The following is a 16485-nucleotide window of genomic DNA, read 5'->3' as shown; positions in this document are numbered from 1 at the left end:
ACACACACAAAAACAAACAAAAAAAAAACCACACCACAGACAGATGATATATCTTAACCTACGAAATATTCCACAGGTAAAAACACACAGCAGATGTTCCATATATATCTGTTGGCAAACTAATTGATTTAATTTTACCACTCCTTTATTTTAAAAATTGAGCAATAGAAGACTGATAGTATATAATGACTGAATTGGCCAATTTGTTTTCGTTGTTAAACGTTTCTCTTCGTCCTCATAATGGACACCTGCACAATTATTTGTTTGATTTACCAGGCAATGATGTTCAGTCAAGATGAGCCAAACTACTAAATTGAACCTTCTTAACATTTTTCAGTTTTTGGACATGTCCTCAATGTGTCACAATATTGTAAGTATCTTTAATAAGAAAATCTCAAGGCAATGTAAGATAGCTGAACATTTTTTTCTTCCCACAAGTATATTTCTTTTTAGACCAGTGTGTTTGCTTTTGCAAATGTCATGGTAATGTTTCAAATACTTATTTAATCTCCAATGTATAGTTGTGAGTAGGATGTGCCAATGATTAAAACTCTGTGTATGGAAATAAAAGTGCTGCTTACAAAGGCTGTTAAATCTCAAGACTGTGTTTGGGTGTCTAATTCATTTTTCTTTTTATAACTATAACTTGACCATTTGAGGACTAACTTTTCCCAAGTAACTTTTTGAAAAAAAAAAAAATTTTAAATGTTCACAAGAGAAAGGCACTATATAAGTGAGTTGACTCAAAGACATGTAATCTGTTCCTTATAGGTAAATCATATAATGAATGCAAAGCCTAGGATGTCAGGTTTCCAGTGAAGTTCTCTTCTGAAAAATTACCGTCAGGGTAGAAAAAATGAAATAATAAATACAAAAGCACTTTGAAACATTTTAAAAATTAAATATGTGGTACTCTTTTTATTTAATAAATCAGAACAGCTTCTTTCTCCTTTATTCAGAACAATTGCAAGCCCTTGGATTCTAAAGCAAATATTTTTTGGAATGGTTGACTAAAAGCCAGAGTTGATTTCACCAACCTGAAAACCTTCTACCGCCCTGTTTTAATTTGTACAAGAAGCTCTGTGAGAGAAGCCTCCTTCAATATTTACTAATATCATTTCGAAAAAAAAAATTCTAATGAAATGGTTCACTGATGAAAATAATGCCAAGTCCTGATACGGCCCAGTGGAATGAAATCACAGTTCCATAGAATTTTAGAAGTGGACAAGGCATTAGAAACCATTTAGTTCAATTCATTTGCTTCTCACATGGTAACAAAAAGCAGGCAAATTTTTGTGACACAGAAGAATAGACAATTGAGAGGGATCCACGCACTGTATCTTCATAACAATAATTAAAAAAAGCATTGTTTACTGACTTCCATGAACCCTTTTGTGGCAGCATTGAGATTTAACCTCTGGTCTCTGAAGCTGAGGCCAATACTCTTCACCTGCATCCTGAGGCCAATAGTCTTCACCTGCCTCCTGCTTGTTTGAATATCTTCATTTTACTGTATTATTGAAGCCATTCCATTAACTAAATTGTAAACAATAAAATTAAAATGTCTCTGCAAATTTTCTATATTCCAGGAACTGTTCTAAGCACTTACAACTAGTAAATTGTTTTAATCAATACATACCATTATCATTTCTGCTTTACAGATTAGAAAACTGAGGCTCAGAGAGTTTGATCGTTCATCAAAATCCCAGAGATACTGAGTGGCAGAGTATGGATATGAATCCACACAATATGAATACTAAATACCTGCCCATTACTTTATTTGTGACTACCCAAAGTACTTCACTTAAAATTATAATAAAACTTAGACAATTTATGTTCTTAAAAATAAATAGTATATAAAATTCTGATAATGACTGCTTCTAGTTTTAAAACCCTGATAATTTAACTTTCAGCATTAGGATTTCAAATATATCATCAAAGAAAGAATCTGGGAAATACTTTGCTAATTTGGGGAACATATTACCTGATTCAAATATTCATGTGAAAGACTCTGCATCTGCTTTGATCTTGTCTGTATCTCCAGATATCAACACAGCACTTGGAATGTGATAGGAGTTCCATAGCATCTATGAAATGAGTGAAGGGATGAATTATTGAATTGCAAATAATTTTTATGTGTAAAAATGCTAAAGAATTTTATTAGGGCAAATCTGGTGACTTGCAATGATTCATATAGCTTCACTCAATATCAACAAATTTCTTAAATTACCAAATTACATAATAAGTTTAAGCATTATATGTATTAGTAAATAAGTTTATAAAAAATCATGTTGCTTTTCTTTAAGTACTATATGAATTGAATTGTGCTTTTAAAATCTGAACACCAGAAAAATGACAAAATACTGGCAGTTTTTAAAAATCAAAATTTTGACTATCAACATAAATATTTATTCCTCTAAAAAATCACTTTCCTTCCCTTATGATCAAGCAGGTGTAATGACGAAAGACCAATTTAATCCACATATTTAGGAATATTTGCCAAGCAAAATATAAACAAGATAATACTTTTCTTTCAGTGTTTGTTGAATCCCACAATGGTTAGCATAGTGGGCAAATAAATATATGCTTAATTCATTTACTGGGATTTGTTTTATGTTGGTCTTCCCAGATATTTAAAATTTCATTACTCAACAGAAATTATCTACTCAGTAACCTTGGTAACACATATGTTTAAATACTATAGAAAGATAATTAGAAAATAGATGCATTATAAGTAGAAATTTTATACTACAGGAAGCTCAAAATATAAGACTATTTCAAGTACATTGTTTACTATCTTAATTAGCTATTTAAAAAATAAAACGTCTCAACAGATCTGATATTTTTCTCCAGAATGAATTCTAGTCAAGTGAATCAATGCAATTGTTGGGGAAATTTGATATTCAGCCTCTATATAGCTCAAATATTTGATTTCCCTTTGTATTCTAGGCACTATTTTACAGGAAGACCTGTATTATATGGCAGTGCTGGGTGATCTCCCACTAAGTAACAAGGCGGCCTGCTTCTGCTCAGCTTACCCAGCTAGAGAAGAGTAGCCCAGCTCACAGGGGTAAGGTGTGCACTACAGCTGTGCAACATTAGAGAAGCTACTGGATATTTTGAATAGTTCAAACATATTATTTATTTCTTCAGTAATATTGAGATGCTTTCTCTTCAATAAGATGATAATTATTTTAGATTCCCCAGCCGTTGTTAAAGCCAGATATAAATTATTCCCTTCATTGGGTGGGTGGGGAGTAGAGGGCAAGCATTAGATGGATGACCTTTAAAAAGTCCTCTCAAACTGAAAGGATGTGGTTTTAGATGTCTATAATCTAGTTGGGGAAATAACCCTGAAGCAAAGCTAACTATGAAGGCTGAATATAATTAATTGCTGAGTAAATCGCCTGAAGGAAGAGAAGCAACATAAAGTTTAACAAAACTTGTGCCAACATGAAGTTTAACAAAACTTGTGTTCAGCACATTTATTATAATAGGATTTTAAAAAAGATCTTATTGGGTGGGAACTGTATTTATAAGTAGAGTTCTCTATGTTTCTGACTATGTTTCTATAAAATGGTGTAATAAATTGAAATGTAATCTACTTTTCTTTTTCTTTCTTTTTTTTTTGGTGGGGGGGCATAGTCTCGCTCTGTCGCCTAGGCCGAGTGCAGTGGCACGATCTCGGCTCACTGCAAGCTCCGCCTCCGGTGTTCACGCCATTCTCCTGCCTCAGCCTCCCGAGTAGCCATCCCACCTGGCTAGTTTTTTCTTTGTATTTTTAGTAGAGACGGGGTTTCACCGTGTTAGTCAGGATGGTCTCCATCTCCTGACCTTGTGATCTGCCCGCCTCGGCCTCCCCAAGTGTTGGGATTACAGGCGTGAGCTACCGTGCCCAGCCTACTTTTCTTAATCTGTAAGTACCACTGATCACTAAGTAACCAATTTGATCCCAGCATAGTTTATTGAGTTACTGAGATTGGCTGAACCAAATATTCTTGTTTTCATTAATATCCTGGGCAGTTGGATTAATTACAAGGTTATTAACTTTCAAACAATAGGGTTTTTTTTAGATGTCTTTTTAATACTAACTGATCTTTATGATAGTATCTTTCTAATTTCAGTGCTTAAGAATTATATTCAGAGAACCAAGTTTTACAAATATTGAAAGAGCAATTTTCAATGTTATTGCTTGCTTCCTTTTATTGGTTATTGGTATTTTCTCCAATAATTTAAAACAGAAAAAAATGGGCAGTCTTCTTTTGATATTTTATTGGCCAAGCCTCTAATGCACCTCAAGTTACATTTTGGATAACATTGCCCTACATCAGATAACAGCTCTATAATCCTTACCTTCAGCTTCATTCGTCCACTTTTGCCTTTCTTTCCTTCTCTCAGCCCTGCAGATTCTGGTGGTCATGCCAGGGTTAGTTGCTAGAAGTTCTTGGTTACCAAAAAGTCCAGAGAATAATTGTCAATCCACTCTAGAAAACAGCACATGGCAGATTTAGGGAAATAATTCCATTGTAAAACCTAAAGGTTGAATGCTAGTTAAAAACACAGTCATGTCTCGATCTAGCTGGCTTGGACTTCAAAGATGGCAGAGGGCCAATGAATGAAAGTGGTAGGCCATTCTTGATAAAGCCCCTGTTTAAGAAGTCTCCTCCTGCATTAATCTCCTTGGCCTCGTATCAGAAGTGGCAGCAATGCCAGCATCCAGCATCTTTCACCTGGGAGAAAAGTACTGGGACCAGAGAGAAAATTTCATTAGTTATTCAGATCCATTTATCTTCTCTACTTTTCAACACCTTTTTTTTTTTTCTTTATTTGTCTCCTCTGTCTCTGAGATTGATTATTCTTATGAGCTTATTTTTTTTGCTTGTATTTTTAGCTAGAAAAAAATTTCAAGTAAGTGAATACCAGAAAAATGCTTTAGGCCTCTGTGAACAGGAGTTATAAGCATACACAAGTGAACTTTTAAATGAGTTAATCATGACTTCAAGATGTACTCAGATACATTGATGATAAAGTAGGACTTCAGGAGGACTATAACAGCAGTCTTTTACCTTTTTTGTTTTGTTTTGTTTTGTTTTTAAATAGATACTTCACCAGGAATTAATTCAGAATTCTTGTAAATGCTCTTGGCTGAAGGTCCTATTAGCCTTCACTTGAACATTTTGGTCAGGGTTTCTTTTTCCCATTTTGGAAAATCGTTTTCTGGTATCAAAGAAACACATGTAGTGTTGATTTTATTTTTTTTTTAAATTGAATTACACAACCATTTCTTTTCTTGCTTCATGACACAGGACAGGCTTGCCATGTTTTTTGGGAAAGACCTGCCAGTGATCCAAAGGTCAACCTAATCTTCCTGGTAACCCTTCCAAGGGGACTCTGGTACTGTTGATAAATACAGGCGCCACAGATGGCTCCATTTTATCTTCCAGAAACCTCCTCCTCTGGATAGCAATGAGTTATAACGCTACATAAATTTAAAAAAAAAAAGTGTGAACATCTTCCCTCTGATCAGCAATAGGTCATTCTGCACAGGATTTCAGAGCTCATGAAAGATGTCCACTGGTCAGTTCATCACAGTGTCTGCGTGCACTCCATTAGCTATGCTGTAAGGAATGCCACTTGCTCTTTGTGTTCTGTGAGGCAGAACAATAGGGCACTCTCCTCTGGAATAGCTGCTGATTCCTTCAAAGTTCAGTCAAAGCCCACATTTTTCCTTTCTGAATAATGTATGAGCTTGGTTCACCCATGTGCTGCTAATCTACTATGGAGGAAGCTTCCAACAGCTTTCAGCCTTTTTGTCCATGCCACTGAGAAAAACTCACCAGTTCATACAGGAGGACCTTGTGATCAGACTTTGGTAGAAGGATTTTGATGAAAAGGTAGGAGTGAGAGAAACCCAGAGGGGTGTGAATTGCACATAAACAGACAGGCATGCTGACCTTTGAGATGGCATCCAATTCAATATTTCTTACCTCATGGGTTCATGTGAGACAGAAAGTAAACACAGCTTCTGATGCACAACAGTGAGCAGGCATTGTGTTGAAGAAATACTCCTCCATGTCCCCTTGTGAAACGGAGGGCCCAGTCAGTGGCCAGCTTGCAAGCCTTTTTAGTCCATGATGTTCAATGTGCCCCATGGGGGTCTACTTCTATTTTTCACCTGTGTATTATTCCCAGGACCACTGTAACAAATTACCACGAGCTGGGTGGTTTAAAATAGCAGAAATTTATTCTCTCATAGTTCTAGAGCCTAGAAGTCCAAAATGAAGATGTTGGAAGAGCCATGCTCTCTCTGAAACTTCAAGGGAAGATCCCTTTTTGCCTCTTCCAGCTTCTGGTGGCTCTTGGTGTTCCTTGGCTTGTGGCAATAGAACTCAATCTCTTTCTCCATCTTTAAGTGACCTTCCTTTCTGTGTGTATTCATCTGTCTTCCCATAAGGGCACCAGCCATTGGATTTAAGGCTCAACTGAATCCAGTATGACTATATGTTAGCTAATTACACTTATTTCTAAATAAGCTCACACTCTGAGGTTCTGGGATGACATAAATTTTGTAGGGATATTTTTCAACCTAGTATACAACCTATAAGAATAAAGAATCATACTTTATAGACCCCTGTGCTAATCTCTAGAAGTATCTGGGAAGCATGCTTCGTGCCTAGCCATTTTTAAAATGTGGATAAAGATGCTTCTAAGGATCATATTCCATTCCTCAACCAGAGGGAGACAGCTTCACATGTGCAAAACTACCAGCCTCCTAGGACCAAAGGCTTCCCTATACATATGTGATCAAACCCACATCCTTCAAGGACCTTTTTTCATATGACTTTTCTCTGGAGCTACTTTTTTCCAGAGGATGTTATTAATCTTCTTTTAGTCCCATAAATTTGAGTAGAGTTTTATAAATTTAGAACTTCTCAAGGTCCCCAAAATCCACTGTCCCAGGTAGGAGGGCAGGAATAAAGCAGTGAAGAATCATGAAATCACAAACATTTAAAGGAAATTGAGGCACTGGGCAGCCAACCCTTTATGGAAGATAGTACCTTACATTTATTAGTTAGCTCCATAAGCAGGAATGACCAAGTATGAAACCAGAAATTTATGTAGTAGATGACTTCTGAAGGATGGAAGAATGTATTATGAGGGAGTTAGGAGGGCCCAAAACAAACCTCACCTGTTTTATCAGTTAGCTTCAAGCTACTCCTGAAGCTCAGAGTGACCTCTTTCCGTCATCTCAATTCTTACATACCAATCAATCAACATGGGTGTTGTGTTTAGCCTCTTGTTGTATTTGGCTAATATCTTCTCACTTGAACTTGTTAAATCTTCCAAGAGTGGAGGAATGTGAGGGGACAGAGTGTAAGTGAAGACATTTTCTGTTCTCTGGGTCCAAGGAGTACAGGGGACCTCTCATGCCCAGCAGAGTGGCTAGGGAAAAGCAGGAACAGCATTCTCTAAGGCAGGTGACATGAATTTGAGCATTAGAGCAAAACTCCTTTAGCTTTACCATCTCCTGCTAGTCCCTCTGTAGACATTTTTCACCAATATGTTGTCTTTCCTATCCGTTATAATGCTTTAGTTGTGATTAATAAAAGAACCCCGCAAAATGGCCTATAAAACAAGGGGTTTATTACCTCATACCACAAGAATTGTTGAGTCTAGAAGTTTCCAAGATTGGTTAATTTAGCAGCTTAATAATATGAAGGGCTCCGGTGCTGTTGGTCTATCTTCTCTAACTTGGCTATGTTTCCGTTGTGGTCTTGAGATGGCTGAGGCTGATGCAGACATGAAGACCAGGACCACTTTCAGGGGTGGGCCATCAGTGCTCTCCTGTAGGGCCCCAGGTTCAGCAGGTCCTGCTTGGGTACTAATGCTCTGTGGTCACTGTATTGGAATTCTTAGTAATTCTACTTAGAATTTGTGCTTTGTAAGTGAAGTATGATGGAACAAAGAAGCATGTACCAAGGGTTCAGAGCCCCAACTCATGGGCAGTCCTGCCTGACCTCCTTGCTGGGACAAGTTCTAGGCCACTTGCTCCCAGTCACTGCCCAACAACAGCTGCTGCCCACCTCTGCCTCCGGCAGAGGTTGGAGTATAGGTGCAGGGGGTCGGGGTCAGAGTAATGTGTGCTGTACATGCTGAGTTGCAGGACGAGGCTCTAGGTGTCTCTGAGGGTGCCCCAAACCCAAAGCACAAATAAAAACCACTATGACAAGTCAAGAAGGAGAGACCATTGAAAAAAAAAAAAAAGGAAAATGTTTGATTCTGCTTCTTGAATAAGGATCTTCACATTTTAAATTTTCACTTGGGCCTGCAAATTATGTGGCTAACCCTGGTTCAGAAATCCAGCAGAGAAAACAGATTTTACTTTGAAAGGTTTTTCCTGTCTAGAAAAGTCTTCTTCAGATGCTTTGAGGAGATCCTAGTTCCACATAGCTCAGAGCTGGAGCACATGTCCATGCCTGAGATAATGACTGGCCAGCAATTAAGACTACTCTGATTGATACAGATCAATAGAGGTTCACTTTTGGGACAAAGATGGTCTCCATCCTTGAACTCATGGTAGCTTCAAGTATTAGAGCAAACTTGGGTTCAGCAAGTAAGGAAAAATTAGGGTAGAATAGTGGGAGGAGGATGATTTAGGTATAAAATTAGCAGTGTCTGTCACACTGTTTCCTCTATGATTTATCTCCCTTTTCATTCCATTATATCAACTAGAGAAGTCATAAGGATTCTCAGAAATGACCTAATGAATGCTCTTCCAGTTCTTTTGCAGTGGAAATCACACAGAGAACCCCAAAATCAGAAGGCAGTAAGAAAACGAAAGGGTAGCTACTATGGTTGAAACAGATGAGTGTTGCTTGGGTCCTAACAAATTAGGAAACCATTACCCTAAAGTAAAAGTCTACTAAACCAATATAATTATGTCAACTTAAATGTTGTTCTTGAAAAATCTTTCCAAGCTACTTATATTCTTTTTTAAGACCTCAAAAATGTCCTAAAAATAGATGTTCGTCAGACGTATGTGCACTTCAGTTTATTTTATTTTCTTACTCAAATGCAATATTTTTTCTTTTTCAGGGCATATAAGATAAACTAACCCATCAGGAATAGATACTATAACAATTAATGTTTTTCTAGTTTAATTATTGTTTTTACTTAGGACTGAGCATCTCACCAAGCCTTCTGATGTTTGGCCTGTGTACTTAATTTCCAAACTACCAGAATCACATTAAAATTCCTAAGCATTTGGGATTGGATGACTTGATGGAATAGCAGAATGTAACTGGGCAAGAAACTGAGTTGGAAGTTGATTTTGTTTTCTTTTCACACCAAACTCTCAGCTACTGGGAAGACAGATCTTACATCTTTCTTTACCCATTGTCCCAGAAGATTTTTATGCCAACCATTCAGTTCCAGTCACTCTGGTGTACTCCCAGAGGTACAAATGCCACCAACTGAGAATGTCAGAAGAGGAAATCCAAGCCTGACTATACACTTGAGCTTTACAGAAAACATTTAGCAACTTGGAAAGGCCTCAAGAAAATGAATGTGTCCTAACCCTTCCACATTACATCCACTGCTTTACCATGGTACAAATACATACACTGCAAAACCTTGCCCCGCAAATGCACACTATAATCCACAAAACTGTGCCCTTATGCACACACAGTCAGAAACACAGAAAATTTCTTCTGCATAGGAATTCTGAAAACAAAGACCAGAGTCTGAGGTTTTCACCACAAGGACTCCACCAGGATTAGCACAGATGCTTGGGAAAGAGAGGGGCTCAGTCTGGCAAAACACTCCACACAAACTTAACTGAGCATCACTAGTGGAAGGAGAGGAATGTACCCAAGACACACAGATGCCACAGTGTCTCACTGAATCTTTTCTAGTTCTAAAGATCATGGTGCACATAGGCTTGCATTTTTTATGTTACCTGTTAGGGTTTCTTGGCTTTGTTCTAATCTTCGGCCTATGGCACAACTAACTGAGGTCAGTTACCTAGAAAAAGTATCTGAAGAGGACTAGGTAAGAAGTGGGCATAGGTGAGTGCTGGATAAAGAAATTCAAACCCTTAAAATACTCTATTTCTTGAGCAATGTCTTTGTTATAAAGAAGGGCATGATGAAAAAATGAGAATCACACTTTGTCTTAGTCTGTTTGTGCTGCTATAACAGAATACCACAGAGAGGGGAATTTACCAAAAAAAAAAAAAAGAGAGAGAGATATTTGTCTCATGGTTCTGGGGTCTGGGAAGTCCAAGACTGAAGGGTCACATCTAGTGAGGGTCTTCTTCCTGTGTCATAACATGGCAGAAGGCATCACACAGCCAACACATGAAACAGAGGAAATCAAGCCAAATTCATCCTTTTATCCTGAGCCCACACCCGTGATAACTAACTCACTCTCATGATAAGGGCACTAATGTTTTCAGAAAGTTGAAGCTCTCATGACCTAATCACCTCTTAAAGGCCCTGGCTGATAATACCGTCACAATGACAATTACATTTCAACATGAGTTTTGGAGGGGACATTCAAACTACTGCACACTTTGACCTGCTTTTTCTAGACTATTGAAGAATTGCCAAGCTGGTTTCAGAATTTTCAATGGCATTTACGTATGTTGGAGATACACAACTCATCTAAAAATCATACGATAACATTCAGAAAAGTGCTTTGTAAGGTAGGAGGGTGATTTTCTTGTTATTTGTCTAAACTCCTCATTTCCAGAGTCTGGCTGAAACTGAGAGGTTGAGCGATTTGCCCTGAGTCACACGATTTCCAGCCCAGTCTCTTGGCTCTCAGTCCAGTCACCACAAAGCAGACAGCTCTAAAAAAAAAGTACCCAGAGCAGATTTTCTTAGGGTAACTAACTTCACCGAATATATTATTATGCATATAATATCAGCAGTTACAATCTCTCTGGAAACCAACATCATTAACTCTAGTAAGTCATGGATGAGAGTTCTTTGGAACGGTCCTTTTCCTGTGGATGAATTATTCAGGCAGTTTTGGAACTCACAGAACTGTTAAATAAATATATATGAAATCTGCCTTTTATGCCTAGTCAGTCTCTGCATGAGTTTTCTTCTAAGACAAAAGGAACAATAGTAGTCACATGCTTGTGATGAATATATGACTCAGAGCTTGAGAAAGCTTGTTAGTGTTTTCCTTTCTATGACATTTAATTTGCTGTGTGTCATTACATCCCCAAGCACTGTTGGCTATGCCAATGTTATGGTCATCTTGGTGCCTGGCTATCAGGTGTGGGGTAACAAGTATGGGGAGCAATGTCAGCTTGAACAAAGAGGACGAGTCACAGAGAAACTAAAGCCCTGTGCTACTCCATGGTTTGTGTTGAGGAGAGTGATAATAGGGCAGCAGGGAATAATTTCTAATCAATGGCAGGCCCACTTTTTGGAGAGAACTTCTTTGATTTTGTAATATTTGAATATTAATTGAGGTGGCACATTTGGCCACTAGTTTCACTGCTCACCTGGTATGAACCTGGTATGAATTGAATATGAGCATATTTTTGACCTGTTATTTCTTGGTTTAATTCAATTAGTCATTCAGGACATAGGATTCTATTTCCCAGGGACTTGCACATGTTTTTAGCAAAGGGCCACATAGTAAATATTTTAGGCTTTGTGGGCAAAACGTCCTCTGCTGGCAATACTCAACATTGCCATTGTAGTATGAAAACAGCCATGGACAATTTGTTGAAAAAAAAAAAAAAAAAAAAGGCAGTTGGGGGGCATCGCTTTGTTTCAGTAAAGCTTTATTTACAAAAACAGGAAGCTGGGTGGATTTGGTCCATGGGGACATAGTTTGCTGACCTCTGTTCTCATAGTTCTGAAGTTTCTCAACTCACTCTAGAAAGTGAAGGCAGGTCTTAAGGGGCTCTGGGAAGCTTTCAGCTGGAAGAAAACCACGTCTGGGTGGAAAAAGAAGGCAGGGTTTCTTATGATTTCTAGATAAATTCTAGCCATCTTTAGAAGTCTGGGAGGGAGAGATTTGGGAAGTTCAATTCACATTAATTGTCCACTGAGGCTTCCCTAGAAAGATTGAATTATCTCTGCGTGAGGTAATTGGTTGAACTGGTCCTCTCATCACATTCTATGCATGCTTGTCACTAAAGAGAGTAGAGATCAGTTGGAGGGAGTTTTCTCTAGTGCCTGCAACCCACTGCCATATTGAAAACACAGAACCTCACTTGACATGGTTACAGACGCCAAAGAACGTGTATTTTGAATTTATACCTCAGTGTGTGGTAAATATGATTTTGGTCAGTGCAACGTAACTTGAAGACATAGAGACATATGGTTTGAGCTCGTGCTGTGTGTGTGTGTGTGTGTGTGTGTGTGTATAACAGAAAACAATACCATCTGACCAAACAGTAGGCTTGGTGCCAGATGCCAATCTGACTGAGAGGCACACAAGCGAACAAAGCTAACCTCAGCCTTCACTTCCTCCTCCCCCAAGAATCTATTAAAAGACTGAAAAGGACTGTTTAGCATCAGAGAGTGGGACATGATGCTAAAGTGCACATTCTCCAGCGTCAGAAGCAGCAGCAGCTGCAGCCAAGTTTCAATGACAATCACCCGCTCTGCTATGCCTCAGCACATCCCAGAACCCAGAGGAGGAAACTGTAGGACTTCCCGGATGTGGGGATTGGAGCAGGAAGGGAAACAACACACATATTTAGAGCCATAAAAGACAGCTGCAAGGAGGCGAAAACTGTCTGTGTTGCTCTGATGGCAGAGGAGAACTTCAGTCCATTGGTGGAAAACTTTTCACTTTTTCTCTCAAGTCAAACTTAGGAAAAATAAATGAGGTGACAGAGAAGCAGCCTTTGATCCATGTCGTGGGAGAGGCAAAAGGCCCAGGGACTCTGAAGCTTGCTAGTTCTTCCAAATCTTTGCCTATGTAAACACAAAATGAATTGTTTATCAAGTGAATAGCATTTTTTACATTAAATATAGAATCTTTCAAACATATAAGAATTACTAAAATAACAAACACCTGTGTATCCACTGTGCATTCCATATATATTTTTTCCATATATATATATATAAAATAAATAAATATAAATAAATACATATATATTTGACGGAATCTAGTTCTGTCACCCAGGCTGGAGTGCAGTGGCACAATCTTGGCTCACTGCAACTTCTGCCTCCTGGGTTCAAAAGATTCTCCTGCCTCAGCCCCCCGAGTAGCTGGGATTACAGGCATGCACTACCACACCTGGCTAATTTTGTATTTTTAGTAGAGACGGGGTTTCTCCGTGTTGGTCAGGCTGGTCTCGGACTCCCGACCTCAGCTGATCCGCGCACCTCGGCCTCCCAAAGTGCTGGGATTACAGTCATAAGCCACTGTGCCCAGCCAAGAAAGAAAATTTTAAAGAAATAAAATATTACAGATACAGTTGAAGCCCCCTGTGTATCACTCTCTTCTCTCATTTCCTTCACTGTGTTTTTGGAGGTAACTCCAGTAATTTCTGAATTTAATGCATGTTTTTCTCAAGAGTATTTTATACTATATATATACATTTATATACATATACCTATATACACACATCCCACAAACATACATATTATATACATAATATAAAAATAATATATAGAACAATTTTGCACATTTCCAATTTTTATAAAAATAGTTTTATGGTAACTTTTGGTACCTTTTGTTCTACAGAAGTTTTAACTTTCATTTAGTAAAATTTGGCAACATTTTCTTTCATGGTTTGTGCATTTTTGTCTTTTTTAAGACTCCTTCCCTATCTGTATTAGGCTATTTTTGCATTGCTATAAAGCAATATGTAAGCCTGGTTCATTTATAGAGGAGAGGTATAATTGGCTCATGGTTCTGCAGGCTGTACAGGAAGCATGGCACAGCATCTGCTCGGCCTCTGGTGAGGCCTCAGGAAACTTTTATGGCAGAAGGTGAAGCAGGAGCAGGCATGTCACATGGTGAGAGGGAGCGAGAGTGAGGGGAGAGGTGCCAGACATTTAAACAACCAGATCTCACGTGAAATTAGAGAGAGAGCTCTAACTGGTGGGAAGACAGCACCAACCCCCGGTTCATGAGGGATCTTCCCCCATGACCCAAGCATCTCCCACCAGGCCCCACCTCCAACACTGGGGATTCCATTTCACCGTGAGACTCAGAAGGAACAAACATCTAAATTGTATCACTGTCCTGAAGTCATATCATATTTTCTTATAAATTTTTTTTCTGTTCAAGTCTTTAAATCAACTGGCATTGATTTCCTCAATCCAAATCAGGGAGGCTTATTTTATTTTATAATGTCTATCTGTCCTATGACTGTTTATTGAATTGTCCTTCCTTTCCCCACTGACCTATAACACCACCTCCATAAACTTGCAATCCTTCCTTGTGTAGCATGCCCTCCTTTACTTGAGGAGAAGGGTCAAGAGCATCATCCAGCACCTGACCGTGAGGCTCCCTGGTAGCCTGAGAAGCGGCTCCCATGCTGCCCAAGTCAGCAGCAGAGAGAAACTTGAAAACTGGAGGGAATCTCTCCTTGTGCATTTATGACTTGTGATCAAACTCGGGAGAGAACTTTTTGACTCAAGACCTTTTGATAATTATAAGGGAATTAGTCACGCCAAGCTCACACTCTATTGTCATGAGCTCCAGCCTTCAGAAGATCAGAATGAATCATAGCCAAGGTACAGTCCGTGCCCTGCAGTTCTTTACAGACTAGAGCCAAGCATCAAATTTCATATATTCCAGGTTTAAGAAATGGGATTAGTTGACCTACAATAAACACACTTTATCACTTAGGGGTATTTTGCTCTGTGTCCTGCAAACTGTGATACGTGTGCATTATAAACCTCATACATTATTAACGGAGTTTGTTTTCTTAAAAAAATATCTTGGCAGAATACTATTGGAATTAAACCAATTCAACTTTCTGGACTTGAAAATGGCACAGATCCAGACTGAGATTCAGAAATAAAAAAACAATAACAATCATCAACTATTTTAATTAACAACCACCACAACAATAAATCAGTTATTTGAAGAAAATCTTCACAAATAGCCTTATGGTAGAAATTTCTGTTAATGGAATTACTGCGGAAATGCCAACAAATGAAAGGGGAAAATAATCTGACTTTTACTGAACACTTAATATGAGTAAGTCACCACGGAAAGCCCTTTTACATATGCTGTGCCATTTAAAACTTACACAGCCCTCAAAAACGCTATAAAAATTTCCACTTTAAGGATGAGAAGCTGAAGTTTAAAAAACTTGATAAACTTGTCAAGGGTACAGAACTGGTAAGTGGTAGGTCAGGGATTCAAACTCAGATTGAATTGGCCAGTGCTCATCCGTTTTTTAACATGGCTACTTGGTTCTAGCACTTGGCTGTGTTGCTGTAAGAAGAATCATTCTAAGGGCCACAGGGATCAAGGTGAAGCTCAGGATGGGAAGTGTTTGGCATCTCCAAGGCTGTCCCGAATCTGCTTTGGAGTAGACCCAACCTATGGCTGACCCCAGAACTACTCAGCCTCTGAGAACCAAACAATCTTCACCTAGAACTGTAGCATTGCATCGTCGGGTGATCTGGAAGCTGGGTCAATGGGATTCTATGTTACAAGCCTCATGTTACAAGTCTCCAAAATCCCTAAGACAAGATGTTTATTGGGATACAGGATATTTGGTAATCCCAATAAAGATAAAATGTTATGTTAACAATCATTGCAGAATACCTCCTACAGGTATGAGTCAGCAACTCATGACCTTGTAATTACATTGGTATTTCTGCTGTGAAACAAATGGATATTCCTACTAAATAAAGAAAAACAAGGTAATACATAGGCGTGTCAATTCAGAGAAGATCTTGCCTCTAAATGAGTTACACATACTTTTGGATTTAGATTCTTGGGGATTTCAGGATTGTATATAAAGAATTGTGTATCCGTGTTGTTATAAGTGTATGCATCTGGGAAACTATAGTTTCTGTTTGGAGAGGAATAAAAGAGTAAGCAGACATGAACTCTGAACACTACTTCGCTGTTGACAAAACTATTTTCAGATGTTATTTCACCCTTAGAGTAACAATGTGAGAGACTTTTATTCTGTGTTATTGAAGAAGCTGGTCAAACTCAGAGCTTGAGAAACTTGCAGAGGGTCAAAAAGTCAGGAAATAATACGACTGCAAACATTTATATCCTTTGACATCTATAGGGAATCTGATACTAGGTCCTATTTCCAATTGAACCTCTTTCTACTGTGGAAACTTCCAAGCCACTAAACCTCACCAGCGTTTGGCTTCCTTGTCTATAACCTGGGGATAATTATCTTTTCTGTCTAGTTCAAAAGATTATAGTGGGAAACAGATTATACTGTACTAGAAAATATATTATTATTATAATACACCTGCATCTGTTTGGCTTACAGCCCACATGGGGCTTTATCAGAGTAGAGAG

The 16485-nt window shown here is 38.4% G+C and overlaps 1 long non-coding RNA gene across 1 annotated transcript; it reads right to left on the bottom strand.

Annotated features, from left to right (window-relative positions):
- Positions 1-1755: 1755 nt before the first annotated feature.
- On the bottom strand, positions 1756-7874 carry LOC112636667. Its single transcript, XR_003122216.1, has 3 exons — positions 7650-7874; positions 4354-4443; positions 1756-2087 (listed from the first exon to the last, which is right to left on the bottom strand). It is a non-coding gene; the product is annotated as an uncharacterized LOC112636667 (long non-coding RNA).
- Positions 7875-16485: the final 8611 nt, after the last annotated feature.

This window comes from Theropithecus gelada, chromosome 12, assembly GCF_003255815.1.
Source record: "Theropithecus gelada isolate Dixy chromosome 12, Tgel_1.0, whole genome shotgun sequence".
In the NCBI taxonomy this organism is placed as follows: Eukaryota; Metazoa; Chordata; class Mammalia; order Primates; family Cercopithecidae; genus Theropithecus; species Theropithecus gelada.
The sequence above is the reverse complement of the archived record's forward strand: the minus strand, read 5'-3'. Positions and strand labels throughout refer to the sequence as shown.